Source organism: Chamaea fasciata, unplaced genomic scaffold (genome assembly GCF_029207755.1).
Source record: "Chamaea fasciata isolate MVZ Bird 193981 ecotype frontalis unplaced genomic scaffold, bChaFas1.0.hap1 SCAF_2, whole genome shotgun sequence".
In the NCBI taxonomy this organism is placed as follows: Eukaryota; Metazoa; Chordata; class Aves; order Passeriformes; family Sylviidae; genus Chamaea; species Chamaea fasciata.
The window spans coordinates 2,740,658-2,756,875 of NW_027094087.1; the positions used below are offsets into that span (position 1 = coordinate 2,740,658).

General features: G+C 42.7%; 1 long non-coding RNA gene across 1 annotated transcript in view; it reads left to right on the forward strand.

Annotated features, from left to right (window-relative positions):
- The window catches only part of LOC136304082 (uncharacterized), a 33,449-nt gene extending 20,757 nt beyond the window's left edge, over positions 1-12,692 (forward strand). The window contains exons 2-3 of the long non-coding RNA XR_010724377.1: positions 11,097-11,161; positions 11,461-12,692. This is a non-coding gene — a long non-coding RNA (uncharacterized lncRNA). The remainder of the gene's footprint in view (positions 1-11,096; positions 11,162-11,460) is intronic.
- Positions 12,693-16,218: the final 3,526 nt, after the last annotated feature.

Here is a 16,218-nt window from a genome sequence, read left to right on the forward strand (position 1 = left end):
TATTGTTTAGTTTTCATGGTCACCTGACTTCTTCAGCCACTCGAGCGAGCAGGGTAAATGCAGTAGCAGTCCTACTCCCTCTCTTTTAGCACTTGACAAAGTTGCTGTCTGTTGGACTTATCTCTGGAAATATCATTCAGGCCTCCTTATGCAATACTCTTGTTCAAATATACGTTTTCTCTCATGGTTTTTGGCCTCACTGAAAATTTCCCCCTTCTTCCCCCTCCTTTGCCTCTTCCCCACCTCCAGCTCCAGTCTAGAGCCATATGGACTCCTTCACTCTGAGCACCAACCTTTGATAAATATGCCCTTTATTGCTGCTCACTCCCAGAGTCTGCAAGGAGCAAGACCGATTTTGCAACTGGTTTATTTCATATCCTAAAATCATCCTGGCTGAGGAAGGATCACAGAAGTTCTGCATCTGAAAGTTGTTTTTCACCCGACGAACAAGTTCAGCAGAGTTAATCTCTTCACAAAGCCCCAACCATTCCTTGCTAATGAGAACCACGTGCACATCAAATAGCCACAGGTCCAGCAGAGAATACTTTGATGCTCCAAATACAGAACATCTTCAGGTTAAATGTTACAGGAGACCCAGGGTGGTGGGAGAAAGCGGAGGTGCAGAATGGAAATGGGGTTTGTACAGGGAGACAGGGGCAGGGGACAGCTCAGGTCATCGTGCAGGGGCTTCGTGCTGAATACAGCTCCGAGCTATCACCAGAGCAAAGATCTCCAAAACTCGTGTGAAATGTATCTTTTCTTGGCTAACACCTTGCAACCGGAGGCCAGGAAAAATACCAGGGGTTTGGGGAATTGTTGAAGAAATGTTTCATAAATAACCTAAGTTTTGAGGCGCTATTAAAGCTGATGTCATCACTTGTGGTGTCACCCAGCTCTGTTTTCCATTCTGAGCGTAAACCAGAAATGAATTTACCTTCAAACTGGAGTGATTGTTTGGAAGAGCTCAGCCACCTCTCTGTGTTTTTGGGAGACTGACCAGGGACGGGAGGAAGGAAGGAAGGAACAAAATCCATTGTGACCATTGTCACCACTGCTAGCAGACCACGTGCTGTGGCTGGCAGGTAAATGTGCGGGCTCTCTGTGCATTTCTAACCAAGATTAATTACGACTGCTCTATTACTCTCTGTGGCCTTGCAATGAGCACACAGCTTCACAAGTTCACCATTCGTGCATCTGTGTGTTTACATGAAATGTTTCAGCTTTATTTCTGGCAATAATTATTCTTTCACTCCTAAGGACAGCTCTGACATTTATGTCTGTGTTAAAGGATGCACTCCCATTTTCTTCCACTTCTAATAGTTAGGCCAGTAGCTAATCCGCGTCAAGTAGTTCCCTGCAAATGGATCACTTTTCTGCTGGTGTCCTTAGCATGGGGCGACTCCTGAAGTCCCTGTCCTCACATATCAAAAATAACTGTGTGGGTAAAAATGAAGTACCAGGGCTGAATCCTCAGGTATGTCCGAATAGAAGAAGTACGCAGGATTTTAAAGGTGTCTTCCCACTCTTGCAGGTGTTGGGAATCCATTAGAAGCCTGTACAGATGTTGCTGGTGGTTTTGTTCCGGTGCACTGTGGCTCTGAGGGCTCTGCCCAGCAGACGTGGGTTACCAGCACACAGCCTGTGTGGCTCAGCTGTGCCTCGCTCTGCCGAGGGGGGTGAGGGTGTGGATGCAGGGAATGTGTGCAGTGCTGGTTTGTTTTTGACTGCATTCATCTTGGAGTCAATTTTTTTTTTGCTGAAATGTTGCAATGTGTGGTTAGCCCAGGTCAGGGCATGGTTGATGCTGTTCCGGCAAGTCCCTTCCACCTTCCTCTGTCTCCCTGCCTCCTGCCACTATCAGTCCGCCTGAGAGAAAGAATTCCGTTAGCTACAGGATCCTAATCAGAGCCTCCCCTTCTGCCGTGTCACAGCTCCTATTTGTAATTGTGCTGTGTGCATCTGCAGCTTCTTTTTTGTTTTAATCCGTAATCGAGGGGTATTGCTCCCTTCTGATCCCTTGCTGTGTCCCCTCCTGAGCTGGAGACGGTTCAGGTTGCAGAAGCTCCACCTGGAAGCCATCCCGCTGCTGCTGCTCCCCCTGCCTGCCCCGCAGGGAGCGAGAACCTAATAGTTTACACGTGTATTCCAATTATCTCTTCCCTGCTTCCCAGCCCCGTTACCTCCCCTGCATCCATCACTGTGCAGCAGCAGCTCTGGGTGCAGCACCCAGGCTGCATTAAAGCCCTGCCTGATTGATTCCTTATAAAGATTAAAGTTGCTGACATTTTTGTGCCCCGGCTCAGATAGTGCACGCTGGCTTTGATTATTCTCTGTTCCACCCCAGTATAAATCTGAGCCAGTGGAGTTGTGCAGATGCAAGGGGGAAATCAGATGTGCTGCCCAGGCCTTTTGATGTCACCAGCTGCCTGCTCTGATTTGCATCCATTGCTGCAGAAGGAAAACAGGAGCTCACCTTGTAAGCAATCACCCCAATTCAATAATTAATCTGAGAGTGCACAGTCTGTGTCACAGCTGGAATTATTGTGCCAGGTTTCATCACTCTGCCTTCGTTTGTGTCTCTCTGGTAACTGGCTGGGACAGGGGAAACAATTGGTTGGTTTCCTTAACCAAAACGTTAAAATGGAAAACACATTAAGATTTAGGTGCTAAAAGGGTTTCTGGGATGAGATGAGATGAGGAGGAGAATGAAAGCCTTGAACCAGCGATGCTCACTTTGACAGCATTGTTTTTATCCAAGCAAAGCCCTCCCAAGCTCATTTAATTTTTTTGTCTTCCTGCCACTACAAACGATAAATTTCTTTTCCTGTCACTGCCCTGTGCTATGTGGAAGGGCTTGTAGTGCAGCTGCAAGAAAGCAAAGCATGTTTTATTGAGCACCCCAGTTCAAACCCCTGCAGTGCTGCCCCAAATGCCACACTGGCTGTGGATCCCAGGCAGAATACTTCTATTGGTGTCTTTCCCTCAAAAGATAAAGGAGATCACCTTGCTTTCCTTGTGTGGCCCATGGAAGATCTTAAGGAGCCAAAGAAGCTGAGGGATGGGGAAGCTTGGGCACTGTACCCCTGACTGCCCTGCTGGAAGCTCTGGCGTGGCTGTGGTGTCTCCCAGGGACTTGCAGAGAGGTCTGAAATGACCCTGTGGTCTAAAGAGGAACAACACTGTTGAAAGTTTGGAGAGAAGAGGTGAAGAGAGGTTTGGAGAGGAGAGGTCTGGTCTAGGACCCAGTGTTTTTGGTCCACTCCTGTTGATACAAATGTTTCACTTCTAAATGAAAAAAAAAAAAAATTAAATCCAATATCTGTATCATGTTGTTTTGTTTGGTAGTTTTTGGTCAGTTCTTTAGTTTTGTTTTTTAATAAAGAAGCATCAAGGAAACAACTTCTGTCAAGACTGGGACATCTCTGTGTGTGCCCAAAGGTATAAACATAAGCCCTTATAGGATTTTTCACTCTAAAGATAAATCCAGAAGAGGCTGGAGAACTGAAACTCTTGTAGCTTGAGCCATAGATAACTATGACATTTTAGATCCCCAAGGTAAGTTTGGTTCGTAGGTATTCAGAATGTGACTTAATTTGAAACCTGGGTCCTGAGGGGCAGCAGGAGCTTGTGGTGCTGTGACTGGTAAGGGCGCAGAGGAAAGTCTGCCTGTTTGCTCAGCTCTCCCTCATCATGGACCTTTCTCCTCTGTCTCTTCTGATTCGTGTTTCAAACCGCAAATCGTGCAGAAAGATGCCCTCTGTAGGTCACTTTATAGAGCGGTGATTTACTTGCAGAGGCTGCCCCAGGTACTTTTCTGTCAGTGTGTCTTAAATTCCATCCCTGTAGGAGCTGCGGGCTTGCGGCTCACCAGTTCCCTGCCATGGGCACACGTCTGTGGCTTCTGATTATAAACCTGCATTACCATATTCTGTCTGATAGTTGCTTTTCATTATCTCTTTGCAATTTTCCAGCCCTCTACCCACCAAGGAAAAAAAGAAAAAAATCAGGTCTTCATAAATTGTGAATAAGCTCCTGTCACTTGTGATCCATTGGTTTGTAGAAAACCATTAATTGTGATTCCTCCTCATTAATTCTGGCCATGAAGATCATGCAGGGCCCAGTGTTGCATTAAGCTTTTTATTGTTGAGAGACAGCAGTAAGCCATGACCTTATAAAGCCTAGCAGTCAGTATTTTTATTAGTATATAAGATATGATGCATTATACCTGCCATTTCTGTGATTTTCATGGATGGTTCATAGCTCTTAGGAACTCGGTGCTTGACATTTAAGATGGATACGGCACCAATTAATTTAAAAACACAAACTTCCTGGCTGTTCTCATTATTGAATTAGCACGGTATTGTGAACCACTTGCCTCCTGTGTGTGAGAAACAATCCACGAGCAGGACATCAATGCTAATGCTGTTTTAACCTTTGCCGGTTTGTTTAGGGATGGAACACTGGATGAGATGCTTGACATCTTCTGGCAAAAGTGCTCATTTCAGCCAGTTGAATTGACCTGCTTATTGGTGTAGAAAATGTGCTTTGGGCACAGGTTATAACCTGGACATTCTGGGATTGAGACTCACTTGGAAAAAATGCAGGAACGTGGTAGCAAGAATGGGGTCAGGCAAAAATCTACCTCTAGCCCCGGCAGCTGGAGGTTAGTGTCAATGAAAAGGATTCTTCTGTTGCTTAGAAAACATGCTTGGAAGTGTAATGAAAACTCTCAGCTGAGCTGGCATAGCCCAGCCATTTTTAAAAAAAATCACTTTTCTTCCAGTTTTGCCCTAAACTCTGTAGAAATCTCTTACTGTTCCCACACATGTCTGGATATGAAAAGTTCTCAGTACTGAATTACGTCCCCTCAGAGAGGACAAGCAGCTGCATAAGAGACCCAACAGCCAAGAAGTTTTACCCCTGTGTGCTGTGCAAGAGACAAAACAGCTCTGACATACAATAGATAAGAGAGAGGTTGGTTATTTTAGTGCCTGTGTTTGTCTTTGAAGCGGGATCAGCAGCCCAAGAAAAGTTGACTCTGCTCTCTCAGTGAGCCCTGCAGCTGCAGGCTTCATCCTTGGGAACCATTATGGGCTTTACCTTCTCTGTAGTTGCTTGTTTCGACTTCCCAGAAATGTTTGAAGGTACTGGAGGGGGATCTGGTGCAGTTTCACAAACTGACCTCAGTATCTGGAAAGCTGTCTGGAACTGGAGGAGGAGCAGCTTAGTTTTCAGACATGTATTTAATTGTGTTTGCTTTGTGATATCTTTATCAAGAATGAGACCCATTTTAAGGAATAAAGTTCCCTTATCAATCATTTGGATGGAGTTTTCGGGGTCAGTGATCTGAATGCTGAAATAAAGTAGTTCAGATCTGGAAAACAAGAGCACAAACTGCCGTGGAAATTGTCAGGTTTAAACCGATCAGGATACAAACACTGTTAGTCTGAAAACTGAATAAAGGTTAAAAAAGTGCATGCTAAGCCACCAAGCAGGAATAACAATCATAAAGTGGTATTTAAATAGTTCTGCTGGGGGAAACTGCTAATTGTTCCTCTCGGGTAAGTAGGTACAAGGAAACAGTAGCCTCAGGCTAAAAAATTACAGCCTTAAGCCAGACAGAGAGAGACCTTCTGGGTGTCTCAGCAGCTGCTGCGGGATTGGATTCAGCAGTGCCAGGAGCGCCTTTCCTGGGCATTCTCCTCCCCAGGAGTCCAGGCCGATCCACCCTGGGTGTTGTCAGCCCCGGACAGGGCTGCCCTGAGGCAGTGAGCAAGGAAAAGGGAGAAGGGACAGAGATTTTGCTGTTTTTCCTCCTCTCCTTCCTCCCTGCTGTTCCAAGCCCAGGCTCAGACACCGAGCTGGGCAGAGGCTGCCAGGACAGGAGAGTGAGGGTGGGTGCCTGGAGGAGAAGCTCTCTGGGCAAGAGAAAATTCTGATGTCCGACTATAAATAACTTGAGAGATCCTGCTCCTTTAAATGGGCAATTCAATTAACTTTATCAGGCTAAAACGTAAGCTTTCTGTCATCCTTGGTGTCTCAAACCCCTTTTCGCTTTCATTTTAAAAGGAAGACAAGGGAAGAAGTAACTTTTAAGAGAGTTAGCACTGTCTGCGCTGAGCAATGTAAAAGTGTAAGGTCTATTATATCAACACTGTAAGTTTGGCCTGTTAAGTCTCTGCCTTAAAATTCAGACTAATCTGGTGTGATGTATTCCCTGGGTGCCATATGAAAAATGAAGAATTTGCCTCTTTGGAAACTGTTTCAGTCCTCAGCCAAAATATCCATAAAGCGGCAGCTACTGTTTATCCGCTTGCACAGAAACGTCCGCGAGGTTTTACACTTTTTGGATCCGGTTACAACAAATGTCACAAGCTGAATAACAAAACCTTATTCCCAGAGATCTGCCTCCATTATTGATGGTGCCTTTAACAAACAGGAAAACAAGTGAAGAGGGTGGGAGTCCGACCTCCACTTTGATCTCAAAGTGGGGAAAAAGCATCGGCCAAGCAGAGGGATGGAGGAGGACATTGGCAGGACAGCTTCTGACCTTGTGTCCAAAGACTGCCAAAACCCCACAGTTTTGTTTTTTCTTCCTTTGGTTGATAAATGAAATAGCTCTTAAATACGTTTCTATTTCCATTTGTTCCCCTTGCTGTTTCCTCACACCAGAGTCGTGGCAGCTTCCAGGTGATTTCTCTCAAGCCCTGGAGGGGAACTCTCCGCTGACAGGGAAATCTCTGCCCTGATACATTCACTGTAATATTCATACCCTTCTGATCCTCAGGACTTAAATGAACCTTTGCTGGCTCTTCATCCACAGTATATGGTGTTAATTTATCAATCTAATTAGTCCTTTGTATGTCTACTGGATATCCTGTTTGGGAAGGAGGAGTGGAGCTGGGAGGTGATGTGGGAGTTGGACGCAGAGCTCTTTCTGACAGCAGAAACCAAGCTTTGTCTGTTCAGGGAATATCCTCAAACACCCCAAGATGTATACATTGGCCTTGGTTTGTGTCAAACAACCAAACTGTTCTGGCTTGGAGAGCAGCAGGTGCAGGGATTGCTATTCCTGGGAAACTTGATGAAAGTGTAGGTTAATCTGATTTCATCTGAGAAGCTGATGCCTGACCCTGTGAGGGTTGGCCTGGAGATCCATTTCTTTCCTCTAGAAAGAGACCTTTCTACTGTAAAGGTGTGGGGTTGGCTTAGCTCTGTGTGCTTTTACCCTTCTGGGCCACCTCTATGTAATACTTGAACCTTTTGGGTTGGGAAATGTTGCAAAAATGATAAAGATATTTATGGCCGACAGTGAACTGCTGATTTGCCTCTTCTGTCTCAGCCAGTGCTGTCTCTGTTGTGCTTACCCAGAATATTTGAACATAAAAGAGTTGTGTCTTCCATTTGTTGCAGCAACAGGCAATTGAAAGACTAAAATAAATGTAATATTCTCAAAATAAATCTGGGGAAAACCAACAGCCTATCTTCAGCATTCTGGCAGCCAGCGTTGTATTTATTTTTCTTTGCTCTGAGTCAAACTGTGACTTCTCTCAGCAGAAGGAAGCCAAAAGCCTGTATTGGGGTGGTTCTGTGAATAGCTGAAGCACTGAAGGCATTCAGATAAGAATGTTTTGCCCAGCTGTTTAGGAGAATATGCTGCATAATTGGTGTACCATAAACAAAGTGACTATTGGCGAGCACAGCTGTCATTTCTATAGTCAGACTTGATGGAGAATCTGGGAGTCACTTGTCATGAAAATCTGGTGGGTCTGTTTTGTCATTCTTAATTTGTGGGCTTCCAGAAGAATCTAGATTTCTCAAACAAACACAGCGTGCTTGTCTTTTGTGCAGGAAAAGCTGTAATCACTCTCCTCATTGAGACACAGCTCTGTTTCTTGGTGGGTGCAAAGGGAAGCAATTAAAGCAAAGTTAATCAGAGTTTTTGAATGTGGGATAGGGGATTTTTTGGGGGGGGGATTTTTTTTTTGGAGGTTGTTGTTTTGTTTGTTTTTTTAATGAAGATAGAAAGTAATTTTTAAAACAAGCAAGCACATTTTGTTTTAAAAAAATCATACTCAGTAATCAAATTTTTAAAAATTAATGTGCTGAAAGGACCAGAAGTAACTTCTTGGGTCATATCATTGCCAGATATGAGCAACTTTGCTGAGGCTGTGAAATAATAAGAAACTGGTTCAGGGTAGGAACCTGTCCAATTGCAGGAGCTCCCTAAACAAGATATGCTGCAGAAATCAAAATGGACTACTTCTGCCAGCCAGAAAAAAGGGAGAGAATTTTTTGACACAGACCTCTTCCATCCTAAGGGACGGTTGGAGGAGAGCTGATTGTTCAGTTATTGATATGAGGGGTCTTCTGTCTTCATAAAGCCATGTACCGCTAACATCTGGCCTCCTCAAGAGTCTCCCAATTAGACAGGTTTAATTTTTTGGTAAGTGTTGTGGGGCTTGAGCTCTGTTAGCTGGATGTACCCGAGTGCTCTCCTGGCTTCCAAAAGTGAAGAGGGAAAGATAAAGCTTAACACTTTGTAACTCCTTACCACGGTCCTTTGTGTCCAGCTGAGACCTCTGCTGGCCCCAAAACTACAAATAAGTGACCCGGGAAAATGGGGAAAAGGACTCTTCTCCCTATGTTCCTGCCTAGGGAGGGACTGTATCTCTATCATAAGGCACATGTAACAGAAATAGGAGCAGAACAACACCAAACACTGTCCAGCAGAGCAAGAAATCCCAAATAAGGATTGTCTTCAGCTTGGGAAGATGGCTTGGGGTTTTTTTTTTTGTTGGTTTATTGTTTGTTTTTTAATCAAAGGCTAGAAGAACTTGTAATATGAAGCTAAGCTGTAAGTTTTTGTTAAAAGAAACCCAAAACAAAAGGAAAAAAAACCACACACACACCCTCAAATCCACTGAAAATTGGGAATGGGACTGTGAAGATTTTTAATGTATTAGCCTTCCCTTGAAAGCCCACGGGCAGCATCCTAGGTAGCTGTGGAGGAGACCCGATGAGAAACACGTGAGGTGAACCTCTTTGAATAATGATGCCATCTGCAGGAGTTTCCCAGCCATCAGCCCTGGTCCCAGAAGACCATTTGTACTTCACGGCATTAATATTCATTAGGTGTAACGCCATATGTTGCACAGCAGGATGCACTGCCAGCAGACTGTTTGTCATAAAGCCAGATTTAATAAAGCATTGTAAAACAAACATTATGATGATAAATACAAAATGACAGGCTAATTAAGAGAATCTTAATTGCCATTTTTCCGTAATAACATTTGTTTAGTGTGTATCTGTCTCGTGCTAGTACCTTCCTTGTACAGCTTTTCACTTTGTATTAGTTCCGTAAGGGAATCCGTGCCCTGGATGTTTTAAGGCACTTAATGTTCTTTTGCAAGAAATAAATTCAAGATTCACGAATTGTTGCTAGACTGTAGATGTGCGTAACCATCGACCTCCAATCCTGAGGAGCGCAAAGAAATCCAGCCCTGAAATGTAGATCTCAGAGGGGTGTGAGTTTGTTGGGGACAACTTCATGCCCCCTCTTGAGGGAATAATTTGACAATGCAGCAGTTGCATTTCTTTAGGCAGGCGCTGTGCGATCCTTTTGCAGGAGGAGTGCTTTTCAGGGAACAGCCGAGATATCCACGGCAATTTTCCACATTTCATTGTGCAGGCTGAAAGGCATCTTTTTTGCCTCCTTCACCAGAGGAGGATTTCATTATTGCTCCAGTGCCCTACACCGGCGACTTCACGGGAGAGGAAGGGATTTAAAGAATGTGAAACGATATTGTGAATTAATGCAGGGAAGCGACACCTATTTTTCTTCTTGCTATTACCTTTTTATCATAGCGCTTGCTGCCAGAGTGTCAGGAAATTAATATATCCATCTTCAAACCTGTCAAGGTGGCGAGTCACAAAACTTTCAGAAACCCTTGTAAAAGGAAGCTGGAGAAATAAAATGCTATACCATAGGATGTATATATTCATACCTGACTCTTTAATATGGGGAAGATAAAAAATCGTGACTCAAGAAAGCCACAGCAAAACTCATATGGGAGGTTTGCCCCTCATAGTTGGGGTTATAATTGGATTTTAGTGTTCCTCCTAATGAGGTTTCCTCTTCCACAGGTGTAATTTTCTTCTGTAATGTAGATTTGGGGTTCTGCCTCTGTGTGTTATTTTTTTGTGACCATAACCAAAGCCAGGTACAAAACTGAAAGTCAGGGGGAAGGAAAACCCCAACTCTGAGTCCAGTGACATATTTTGAATTTTACCACCACGTCTTTATGCCTGGATCCCTTAAACCTGTCACACGTTTCACAAAACAAACTATCCTTAGGGACGAAAAAGACTAAAAAGGATCCAAAAGCTTATAATTCATTAATTCATTTTAGAAATATTTCTTCTGCTATTGTACCTCAGATGGAATTTTTAATGTACCTTGACTTGTAGATTTTGAAATAGTCGTGTTTCAGAAACTGGATCGTACTTTTTTGTTTGAGGTTTGGGGTGATTTGGGGTTTTTTCCCTGTGCTGTTGGCCTCTTTTTACTTTTTAAATTTTTTTTTTTACCTTTCCCTAATTTGTGTTAAAACTGTAACAGAGACAAAACAGAGAATAAGCTTGATAAGTCTTAAGCTTGTAAGAGTTTTTCTTTTGTGTGGTGGTGTGGGTTGGTTTGTCTGCTGTGGATTTTTTGTGTTGTTGTTGAGGTTTTGGTTGGCCTGGAGGTTTTTTCAATCTGAAGAGGTGAAAAAGATTTCTTTCCTTCTGTGAACACTTCCTGGACTGTAATTTACAGCCCTTCCCAGTCTCCCACCTGGATCATGTCCCAGCAGTCCCTTATGTAGAGCTTTACTCTTGGTTTTCTCACTGAGTACTCCTTCTCTCTGTACCCTTGGGTTTTGACTGCACTGCTCATGTTTCAATGTTCTCTCCTTAGCACACACAAATTATCAGTGGAGGTTTTTTTTCTAGCTTTATTCTGGTTTTTGATGGGGGGTTTAACTACTTTCGCTCTAGGTTTTAACCTTATTAAAACTATTACTCCTTCGCTTTGCTTCCTGCGCTGTCTTCAGGTGGCTGTTGGGTGTTTGACACCGCCTGTGACGATCAATTCACTTTACATCTTCCAGAGCATGAGGTGAGCAAAATGTCCACCTCCACCTCGTGTAGTCTCAATAGGTCTCATCACAAAGGAAGAAAAAGGCTCCACGAAATTATAAAAACCCAAAATTAAATAATAAAAAAAATCCCACTGGATGTCAAACTTGTACTACTAGAAAAAAAAAATGCACGTGGGCTTTACTTGAAACTCTTCTGCAAGAGACGCTGAATGGCAAAGAACCAAATCATGGTATTTAAATCATCCTGGGATTGTGGAGAGAAGTGGGATGTCCAGGACAAATTAATAACTGACGAGTGCTTTCCCTTCCTCCAAAGGATTGCCAGGACACTCATACTCTGGAGCAGGGAAGATGGGGTGCTGAAGTGGAGCAATTTTTGGGAAACTGGAGATGGAATCTCAAGGCACATAATGAGCCATCTGATCCTGCTCAGAAATGTTGGATGCTGTGTTAAAAACCCACATCTTCACCCGACAGCTGTAAAGACTTTAAAATATTGGTGTTGCAATGCTTTTAAAAACATCTTTTATCCTTTATGACATCGAGATTGTCATGGCCAAGGGGCAAAAATGATCGATTCAGAGGCTCTGGTTTAGGAAAGTGGTTCAGCACCTTGGGAGTTGAGTGGTGAATAAATATAGCGAGTTCCTCACGTGTTTTATGCAACTCTAATTTATTCCAAGTAGCAACCGTACTTTTTTCTGTCCTCACACTTTCCTCTAGTGATGTGATCAAAAATGGAGTGGCAGATGTTGGATTTAAGGTGCTCTTCTGACATCAGTAGGATATTTTATTTGGAGAAGGGAATCTCTACTCATCTATTGTGGGCTGGAAACTTGTTTGTGGTTGTGGCCCATTTGTGTTTTGTGTGTGTGTTTTAGTAGTTTCATACTGAGAAATCCCAGTGTGAGTTTCATCTATACAAAAGATTATCTGTCTGTGAGTGGTGACTTAGAAAATCTTCTCAATTCTGTTCAGTAATACCACGTTAAGAAGAGGTGTGTGGTATATGCTGAGAACGGATTCCTGAGAGCTTTTAGACAAAATATTTTCAGTGGATCAGTGTTTCTTGTTTGACACCTTTGTCATCTTAATCTCTTGAATAAGTAACAGCAAGTACAGCTGATTTTTCCATACTTTAACACACCAAAGCTTTCAAAACAGTGATGACAAAAGAAAAAAAAAAAAAAGATTTTTGCCTTTCCGTAGTAGACAAGTAAAGTTGTGCTCCATTGCTGAATGTGTCTTTGGCAAGAAGATTTATGACAGGATTTTCAGTGAGTGACTGAGGATAATTAAAAGACTAACAGCTGGGTACATGCAAGCATATAGGATTAAAGCATATAGGATAAATAGCATTAAAGAAATCAGGGAGGACCACTGCAGTACTGATCCTGTCCTTTGATCTGTGGCCTCAAAATTCAATAGGTGTGATTAAAAAACCAAAACAACGACAAAACCCCAAACAAATAAAAGCCTAGACAAAGATCAGAGCTGAACACTATTGAGGTGCTGTGCATGTCTTTCAAAAAGAGTTAACCTTATTTCCCTCACAGTACTGATGTGTGTTGCCATCTGGGTAGCTCTGGAGATCACAGAAGTGTCACCTCTCTTCCTCCTTACTGCTGCAGTGGCTGTGACATCCAGGCTTCACACCAGCACAGGCCTCGCTTCCAGAGGACGTGGAAGTTTTCATTTGCTAAAAGACATCCAGGAAAATTGATATAAAATGCAATTTATTAAGTGGGGCTCATGAAGTCTGAGTTGCGAACAGATGGGCGCTACAGGAATTATTTGCGAGACAGGAGTGGTGCTGGACCCTTATTTTGATTTGGTGCTGCTGCTCTGACACTGATTAATGGTCTTGGAGAGCTCTTAGATGGCCATGGCTGGCTGAGCTGGTGGTTCAAAAGCTCCTTTGCCTCCTAACTGGACTTTTGGAGTGGAGGATGAGTGGTCCTTACTGACCAACCCCTCAGGGTTCACCAAGGAGCGATGCCCTGACCACTGGACAGGTCTTGTTGGTCAGAGGGGAGTCCCTTCCACCTCTCACTGCCAGCTTTTGGCTCAGCACAGCCTCTCAAACACCTGGCAGCTCAAGCAGGCAGTGAGCAGTACTCCAGCTTGCTATTTTCCGAGGGCTCAAAATATAAATCACCTTTGCCAAATGAGATCGAAGTGAAATATGATGAAATGGAGCAGGTATCTGAAAAGATTTTATAAAGATCTTTGGGTTATTTATTTTCAAGCCAGCTGAGGAGACTGAGAATAAAGCATCCAGCTGGGAAGCCTGGGAGAATAAAGCATCCAGAAGTCAGACTTAGGGTTCATAAACATCTTCTGCTGTTATGAGTTTAATCTAAAAAAAAAGATCTTGAACATTATCGAGGGATCTGCACCCCGAGAAGAGAAGTAGTGCTGTAAGAAAGCTTTTCTGAGCTACACTAAACACTTCTTACTACCAGGAAGAAATGCCATCAGTGTGTGACTAGCTTTTTGAATTATTCAGGAGCAGCCACGGGGATTTGGATTAAGGTTTATACACAATGACATTCTGTGCTTAGTTTCAGTCTTGGAGTGACTTGTTAAAAACAAGCAATGTGTCGTGTGATTACAGGACATGAAGACGTGTGGTGGAAAAGGAATGAGAGGCAGAAAGATAAAAATCATGATTAGCTTTAGGAAATAACTGTGAGCTTCAGTGTCTACGTGCAAGAAATGAGGTTAGAAAGGAACTCGGAGGAGAGGCTTGAAATTGTTAGACGCAATTATAAATTAATGTTACATGAAAAGATTTAGGACCTCAAATGGTACCAGTGAGATCCAGACTATCCTGTTTCTTCACTCTAAAATTACTTAGATTTTTTACGCATAGTGGACATTCATCTGCTCTGGTGACTTTCTGCGGCAAGTTTGTATTCTAAGCAGATCAATAAACAATAAATTCATTACAAAGAAAAAAACTCAGCTCTAGAATAAAATAGCCTAAATCCTAAATGGGCATTATTCTTAAATTTATCTGTGATTACTTATGCTCTCAGCATCCTCTTGTGCATTTGTTGGAGAATGTCTGGCTAGGTGTTTTCACATCTGTCAGCAGAGCCAGCCCCCTAAATGTGGAGTGCAGCACTTGGGAACACTTTGCAATGATCCCCAGAGGACCTTTGGCCTGTAAAAAGCAAAGGAAGGATTAGATGGACCCACAAAATGCATTACTTTATTTTCATCTGCAAGAGGAGCAGCATCCCTCCAGCTTGGTCCCACATGTTCCATCACTTTGGACAATGATCTTGCCAGACTGTAACTACTGCTGTGTTTGAGAGGTAAAAGTGTTATATTTAGAAATCCTCAAGGCAAAGTCAGAGCTTGAAGGATATATTCTGAATTACTTTAGTAAATATTTTTCTTCTGTTGTAATAAATGAAAAAAAAAATAAAAACAAATCAAAACCCAACCAAACAATAACAAAAATCCTTTAATAAGTGGCTTAGAAGAGAAAAATAAAAAAAAAATGCACTGCAGAAAGGAGAGGAACATTAGCGTGGGTGGTGCTCCAAGGGATAGAGAGAGATTTTGCAAAACTGGCCAGGCAAGGAGACCTCTGGAATCCAAGTCCCCAAAATAATCATTGTATGATTTCGTTTGTGGGAGCTTTTAGGAGTTGTTTCTAATAATTTTGTCATTACCTATATCTGATGTGGTGCTATATGAGAGAAGAGCTCCTTACAGTGGGACACTTTTCGCTGTGGGAAAATAAGAAGTGGACTAGATCAAGGTCAGATCCTCAGCAGGTAATTAAATCTTTCTGAATTGAAATACGGTAATGAAAGGGAACAAGTCTCTGCTCTTTTAGTCGGAGATTGGTTCTCCTTTTTGTTTCCCCACTCTGGATGTCTTCAGAAGCTGCCAGATAAGAGTTCAGCGTCCTGCCTAGACAACTGTTGCTTAAACAAGTTATTGATGATGCTTTGTTTGGAAAACTGCTGGAACTGTGATGCACATGTGTGATTTTAAACAGGGAGATGGGAAAAGTTAGCAAACATGAGCTCAGTGTGATGGCAGTAACTGGGGGAAGCTTTTGACTTGCTGACCTACAATCCTTGTTCTTTATTTATTCTTTCATATAAATATTTTGTTTAGTGTCTACTCTGTAAACACGGAGTCAGTCTGAAATAAAGTTGAAATATTTTTAAGGCCCCTGTGCTTCTCCACAGTCAAAAGAAGAAGTTTTGGGTTTGATTTTTAGTGGGTGGAATGGGGAATCTTCAGAAACTCCCCCACATTTACATGCTGAGTCTGAGTTCCTGCTGGAGACCTGAGCTTTAAGGGCATTTGGTCAATGGATAGGGGAGACACTCAGTGTCCGACTGCTTTTCTGTAAACTCTGGCCTAATTGCTCTCATTTGCTATTTAGTTGTGAATTCTTCATCTATTCCTTGCCACTAAAGCCAGTTGTGTCTTTTTATGATGGCATGAGAGTACCTTTTTTAACTGAAAAGAGAAAATTCTGGACTTGCCTTTCTTTAATTTTTTTTTTTTTTTGGTCGGGGTTTTTCATTGGGTGTTTTGTGTGAGTATAAGGTTTGTTTGGTTGTTGGGGTTTTTTCCTCTTCTTCTCTGTGTATTACTGAAAAACTACACCACTTAAAAGCCCCCCTGGTAATTATAAATTTCAGCCTTTCCCTTCCCGTGGCAGGCAAGAATGAAATACAAGTCCACAGGTAACAGAGCATGCCAGTGACTTGTCGGTGCACAGCACTTAAAGAGCTTTCATTGCATATCCATCTTCAAAGTGCCTTGTAAACAGTGACAGTCAGAGTGGAGGAATGGATTCATCACTTCTGGCTTGATTACATAATTATCCAGTTTCTTTTATGCTATGGGGCATTTCACCTTTAGTCTTCGGCTGTTGGCTTCTGGAGGGAAGTATAAATTACTGGACTGTGATTTTTCCCACATATATTCATTGTGGTCCCCGGTAAAATTTCTGAACCTCCTTTAATTCCCTATCTGGCCTCAGGTATGCTTCTTTTCCGTGAAAATCTTCAAAGATATCTTTTTTCTTTATGAAAAA